The sequence below is a fragment of the Furipterus horrens genome, unplaced genomic scaffold (genome assembly GCF_987537825.1).
Source record: "Furipterus horrens unplaced genomic scaffold, mFurHor1.1.pri manual_scaffold_11, whole genome shotgun sequence".
Classification (NCBI taxonomy): Eukaryota; Metazoa; Chordata; class Mammalia; order Chiroptera; family Furipteridae; genus Furipterus; species Furipterus horrens.
This window is the reverse complement of record NW_028327181.1, coordinates 30469982-30477137: the sequence shown is the minus strand read 5'-3', so window position 1 is coordinate 30477137 and position 7156 is coordinate 30469982. Positions and strand designations below refer to the sequence as shown.

The window sequence follows — 7156 nt, the reverse complement described above, 5'->3', positions numbered from 1 at the left end:
CCAGGCCAAAGTCTTGATTTTATTTAAGTGAAAACTGAGACTTAGAAAGGTAAAATGTATTATACAATAATCAAAATGGCCACAAAATAACCAGTATATTTGAGAGAGACAAAGGTTTAAAAATTTTTTTAATATAATTTTTTAGCCATTTGCCTCAGAGTTGGGTTGGTCTGGCAGGAGAGGCCATATAATCAAGGCAATTAAGAAAGGGAAATGGAAGGCCCTGGCTGCTGTGGCTCAGTGGATTGAACGTTGCCCTGTGAACCATGTTGCTGGTTCAATTCCCAGTCAGGGCACATGACTAGGTTACATGTCAGGTCCCCAGTTGGGGGCGCAAGTGAGAGGCAACCACACAGAGATGTTTCTCTCCCTCTCTTTCTCCTTTTCCCTCTCTCTAAAAATAAATAAATAAATAAATAAATAAAAATTATTTAGAAAGAAAGAAAGGGAAATGGAAATGACAGCATATTGCTTTAGCACAGGATTTATTCAAGTATTTCTGGACAATATCTATTGGGCTCTGTCCCCTCTGGTCATTCTATTTGCTATTAAATAAATAATTATATAAATATTAATAAATGCTCATTGTTTACTATGTATGGATCTAAAGTAAATATCCTAGCAACATTTTTCTATAAAAAAACGAACACGAAAAGTCAAAATATTGAATAATACGTTATGAAAAACAAGTATTTCATGTAGCAAAAGTTCAGCATATCAATGATTACAGAATTAAGAATATTTTTCCCTTTATGGCACATGAGACTATACCTGTAGGATGTAGACACAGTGCTGGGTGGGGAGTTAGTGGTGTGAAGACTTGTGGGGAGAGAGGGCAGAGGAAGAGCACTAGCAGATGGGACCCTCCTGCTCGCAGGCTGCCCAGCTTGGTGAGGCCCCCAGTAGGAACCCCGCAGGGGCAGTGAACTGATTTGAGGGTAGTAATCCCGATATAAATGCTGAGTCTAAACTGTATCCATAAATAGTGATCACTTTATTTCCCCCCATTGCTAATTAGAAATAATACACAAGGAAACAGAAGCTACTTAATATGTAATTATTCAGTCAGCAATTTTCAAATCATAAATATGGATTGTTCTGAGTTATCATGTTCAAGCCATCTGAAGTAGAGCAACATATGCAAATGTGATTAATCCACCCTTGTGCCAAACAGCTCTGAAATGGGAGTTTTTTTCTTTTAATAAAATGATTGTTGCAGTCAGGTGTCAGTCAAGAGCATCGTTAACAGTCTCCTGTTTCCCAGCTCTTGAAAGGCTAAGGTAGGTCAGCACATTTTTGATGAGATCTCAGCACTAAGAGCCAATGCTGGTCTGGTAAGGAATTGGTATTCTGTTTGAGGATCAGAGACAAAGTGAACTGAACAAGAGGACACCTGAGACAGTCTTGCCCTCACCATACCTCTCCCTAGGTGAGCTACCCTCACTCCGGCATCTAGACCATGGATGTGCCATGGTCAGATTTACACCTGCAGCCTAGACCTGTCTCTGGCCTGCAGACTTCTGACAACTTCACTTGAGTAGCTCTCTGTCATCCCAAACTTAAGTGATAAAAATATTAACCTTGATCTATTTCCTCCTCCTCTCATCAGTCTGTTCTTACTTTATTTTCTACTTCTCGGAAAATAATACTGAGCCAGAAATTGCTAAGCTGAAAATGTAGGAATCATTTTAACATCTCTTTCCCCTTACTCTTTATTTCTAATTTGTAAGTAGTTTCTGTCATTTCTACCTCCAAAATATATGTTTACTCTCTCTGTACTTCTAATCTTCACAGCTACTATCAGAATCACACTCATCTCTCACCTGGATATTAAAACAGTCTCCTAAATCCTCTTTTTAATTATACTATTGCCTCTCCTTGGTTCATTCCCAACATAAAATTCAGAGTGACCTTTATATACATACAGGAATCCCCGTCTAACACAGAGCTTCTATAACACGGGTTCACTCTAACACGATATGACTGTAGAAGATGGCCGAGAACTGCTGGTAGGAGAAGAAACCGATGAAGCAATTTTGGTGGAAATGACATCTGGAATGTGCCAAGATGATGAAAACTAAGAAGTTAAACAGTTTACTCTAAAAAGTGTAAAGAAAGGCCTAGACTTAGCCAAACAGTTAGTCATATTTCTTAAATGAAGATCCTTGCACTGAAAGGAGCACAAAGTTTAAGAGAGAACTTCAGAAGTGCTTAGCGCCATATAACGAAACTTATAAAGAGCTCTCAGCTAAAAACAAACAATCTAAAATAATAGGATTTTTGCAAAAAGCGGAGCATAGAAATCAAGATAATGCTGAAGAAAGTTCAGAGGATGAGGATATCCTGTCGAAAAGAAAATGCATTGGTTGATGGAGCTTAGTAGTGAGGATGAAGAAAACTACTTAACTTATATTAATATGTAATACTTTTTATGAAAATTACTTTAATAAAGATATTTCTCTTAATTATAAAAATATAATAGTATCTTTTTTAATTTTTGGAAACTAACCCCTCTTTTTGTACTAGTTCTTTGTTTTGTATAATATGGATTTGCATAACATGGCATTTGTTAGGAACCTAACAATCATGTTATATGGTGGTTACCTGTATACATATATATATACTCACACACACATCTATATATATATACACATGTGTATATATATAGATGTGTGTGTGTGTGTGTGTGTGAAGCCTTTTACTTTTCTGCTTAAGATGGGTCAGCAGCTTCCTGACACATTTCACACAAAGCCCCAGATCCCTGACTTAGTAGATTATCCTCAAATGGCATGGCTGCCTCTTTCTTGGCCACCTTGTCAGGTGTCCCAGTTTTCTCTGCTAGCTGCTCTCTAGCTACAGAGACCCTGTTCTCCTGCCTCAAGGACTTAAGTACGCCATCCCCTCGGGCACGTATGCCACTTTATCTCTCTTTTCTTCTCATTTTTCCTTCTCATTTTTCAGATAGCAGGTCAATTCCTCAAGGAGACCGTTCCTAGCCACCCAAATCAAACAGGACCACCTTGGTTCTCTCTTAGAGCACCCAGACCTTGTCCTTTATATTACCTCCCACACATTGTAATCATGCATTTTTCATGGGTTTTCAGTTTCTTAAGTGAGTGAATAAGTACCATCACTTTTATAGAGAAAATCATCTACCACGGTATGAAGACAAGAAGCTATTCCCCAAATTTAGCAGACTTGGCTCACTCATGTTGTAGTCACTGGCTCACTTTACGCCTTTAGGCAAGCTTTTATACCTCTCTGGACCCTGTGTCCTTCCTGTGTATAAGAAAATTGAAATGCACCATCTGTATGGCTCTGAATTTCATAACAATAAGAAATATTTCAACTCCTGGTACATTCATATTCATACAGGGCCTTAATTATGTGTACAAGGATTCTTGCGGTGCCTTGTTGATTACTTTTGTCCATCTAGAAAATTCAGAGATTAAAAATTGAATAATAAAATTTATCCAGGTCCAGTTTCAAGGTCTGAAGGGATCATCAATGTGTTTGTAAACATTTGAACTGAAGAGAAGTGAGTGGGAGAGGAAGAGAGTGTAATTTGTACAGATAATGACTCATTGGGGTCTGTACATTAGAAGATGGATAATTCAGTGTACAGGCAGCTTGAACTGATGACCCGAGGAAAACCACATTTATTTTTCTCACATAGATGAGTGGTACAACTTCAGAGCAATCTGGGAGCCGGCCCACCATTGTGCCATGGGCTCAGACACCTAAGTGAGCAGCTGTAGACTTGAAGGAAGTTGGCCTTTTATCCATGGCCATTTTCTGCATCTGAGCAAGGTCTGTGGGCACAGTCAAACAGCAGCAGCAGCCATAGAGAAACAGAAAAATTAGATGTTAGCTCTTAAACACTTTTGGGACACTAAGCGAAGCAGTACATTGAAGTGGCAAACTGGAAACTACCGGCGGTGCCAGCAGTATTGCCGCATCCTGGGTGCTGCGTGAGCTGTTGTCTGCGGACAAGTAAAGGACATAATCTAAATCACTCTTCGCCACTTCAATTAAAGTAATGAATCAGCCAGACTGGAGAGTCCCGGAAGGCCTTGATAGAAGTAACCTTCCCTCACCCCAACCTTCCCCTACCCCTGAAGGATTTCGGTTCCCGGTTTCCATTGGCCTAAGATACAGAGCTGTAACATGAGAAAAACACACAAACCCAAGGCGATCTTTACCACGTGGCCAGGGGGAAGAAGGTCAGGAAATGAGAGCACAAGGACATGGGCAATTCAGAAAGTGAGGTCAGAGGAAGAAGGGGAGGGGATACAGGGGGAGGGGAAAGAAGCGGTGGGGGAAGAGAAGCATGGGGGGGAGAGAGGAGGCAGCAGGAGAAGAATGAAATGGAGAAGAGAGAGAAACAAAAAGGAAAGGAAGAGGAGCAGGAAACAGTGGGGGTGCACAGGAGGTAAAGGGCATGCGATATATGTGCCCTCAAAAACGTGCACTGGAGCAGATAAAATCAATGACAACATATACAAGATTAAAAAACCCACAATTTCTATACACATGCAGTAATCTGTAAATACACAGTGAAATCCAGATCTGGGGAAAAATCTCTTTTTCCCTCCAAGTCCTCCCTGACTCTTGGCTCCCAAAGACCAAAGAAAGTCATTTACTTTTGATGAAAAGAGTTTTCTCTGACCCTGGTGCTCATTTGTATTTTCAATTTGGACAAAGTCTCCATTTCTGTGCGGTACTGGGCTATAGAATGCGCTGCAAATGAGACCTTTCAGTCATGCAGAACCTAAGCACCCCGGACAGCTGCAGCCTGCTTGTAGAACACAGCTTATTCCAGTGTTGGCAGCTGGGCTATGTTCTATTCCTGAGGCCCGTGACCAGCTTAGGTGGGGACAAAGTGGCTTTACTGTTGTGCATGTGCAAAAATAAGAGAGTTTATTCTTGTGAGATTATTTACTGTATTATTTTCCACAAGAACAATGGTAAACTTGCATTTGCCCTACCTGTATGCACTGTCACTCACTGAGAGACGTTCTAGGAGCACTGGCCCAGGAATCTCGCTGCCTGGGGGAGGACCCTGGTGAAGGGGGTGAGGACCATGCAGCCCCGGGTCTGATTCTGGCAAAGGGTGTTGTGCCGACTCCTTTCAAAATGTCCTTTACGGATGGAGCAATTTCTCAGCACGGAAGTGGAGGCTCTTACAGAACAATGCAAATGAGGCAGAGGTGGCACTGGCCTGGAAAGAATAGCAATATTATCCTAATGGCTCTGAAATAAAATACAATCATGGGAAGAAATTTACCCTGAAATCATGTTCGCCAGCTTTGTGGAGAAGTCTCCCCAACCCAGCTGGGTCACAGTGTTCCCAGTGGACTTGTCCCCGTTGTGCTCGGGTGCAGGGGCTTTGTCCATGTCCCCTCTCAGGGCAGAGGCCCCAGCTCTTGCCAGCGCCCGGCACTTACGGACTGCCCTGGCAGGCTCCATCTCCAGAGGGTGAGCTGCCTTGTCACCCACAAAGTGGCTGGCCACATTAGGGATGCTGGGGCATGGCTCTGAGCATTGGCTTTGAGCATTTCCCTTTAGGGTAGAGTCCATAGTAATTTGGAAAATTCTTCAGGGCTACCCATGCTGAAGAGCAAATGCCTGCTTTTCACAGCCGAGGCCACTTCAGGGAACCTCATGGTCTGGAAACTGAAATTGAGAACTCTTAAACAAGGTACTTCCTCTCCCCAGGTTGGGGCCCAACAAATGTGTCTAGTTTTCTCTTGAACCACTCAGGACCCCAGTTGTATGTTCTTGACCCCCAAACATGGCCCTGACTTTCATAGCCCTGTGTCTTTGTCTAGACAGCCCTTTCCTCCTCTTTTAATTCAGGGACTGAAACCACAAGTCTCTTCCTTTTGTACCTTCCTGGACTTCTCCTCACCCCATAACTAACCGTCCTTTCTCACACTTGCTTCACGACTTCGGGACTCACCGCATGGCATGACTGGAGAGAGTTTACTCATCTCTCTCCTTAAACTAAAGGCTCCCTTGATTGGGACTGTCTTTCTGCTTCCATGCTCCCAGGTCCTTACACAGTGGCTAGCAACATGCACTCTGAAGCTGTCCCTGGCCCTACTTTGTAGCCTCATCTGATTTCCTGGCCATCCCAATGCTCTCTGAGCTCAAGTCCCGCCAGGTCCTGTGCATGTCACAGAGCTGGTGCTCACCCCCAGTCATAGCAGAAGGCTCTTTCCAGACTCACTGAGGTCGGGGCTCAGCCAATTTCCACAGGGTCCTGAGCTGAGTGACCTTGCATCCTGTCCCCCACCCTGCCAACACATGCACACACACACACAAACACACAATTCATTCCCGCCTAACCTTGACTGAATCTGTGGTTGAATTATGTGCTCTTCAGCCTTTCTGCAGTTAAAGGAATCACTGTCTCTGAATCTTCCCCCTTTGCAATGAGACTTTTCTAAGGCTGGGTCTTGGAGACGGATGTAGCAGGGAGTGGAGCGTGGGAGACGAGATGTATAGAGCCATTGCTGAGGGGGATGGCATATAAAAGAAAAATGCTATGACATTTTCTAACTAAATTTTGTATTGCAACCTTTACCTTCTCCCTAGTTGGTAATAGCCACTCCCAGGAACTGACAACAGCAGTAACAACTCAATTCTAGACATGACCCCGAGCCAGGTTGCCCTCTGAATCCTCTCCAGACACTGGGAAGGGGCCGCTGCCTATCACCACAGGCTGCAGTGCGTTCTGCATCCCTGCAGGCCAGCCTCTGCCAGGCCAACCCTCTGGTGCCCCTTCTTTTCCCTCCCGCGCTGGCACTTCAGGCCTTCCAGGCTCTCACACACGGACTGAAAGGCATCGCCATCTCCACCAATGAACAACATTCAATGAGGCAACGAAACATCCTTAGCATCAACCTTGAGGTGGAAAGAAGTTAGAACACACACCTCCAAGAGGTGAGGAAGGGAGTAGAAGCTTGGAAGCAGGCAGCAGGCAGTGGCCTGGAGGAATTATGCTGAGAACAGAGAAGCCCGGAAGGAGTGAGAAATAACCTCAGGTGCTCCCGGGTCTCCGCTCATCCCTGCACTCTCCTGGGAAATCACGTACTCCTGCAGTGGTAAAGAGAGATGCAGTTCAGGAGGCTTTGGGGTTTGGGCCAGATTC

General features: G+C 43.9%; 1 long non-coding RNA gene across 1 annotated transcript; it reads right to left on the bottom strand.

The window, feature by feature from the left end:
* Nucleotides 1–3639: 3639 nt before the first annotated feature.
* On the bottom strand, nt 3640–6485 carry LOC149997327 (uncharacterized). Its single transcript, XR_016514002.1, has 2 exons — nt 6352–6485; nt 3640–3812 (listed from the first exon to the last, which is right to left on the bottom strand). It is a non-coding gene; the product is annotated as an uncharacterized LOC149997327 (long non-coding RNA).
* Nucleotides 6486–7156: the final 671 nt, after the last annotated feature.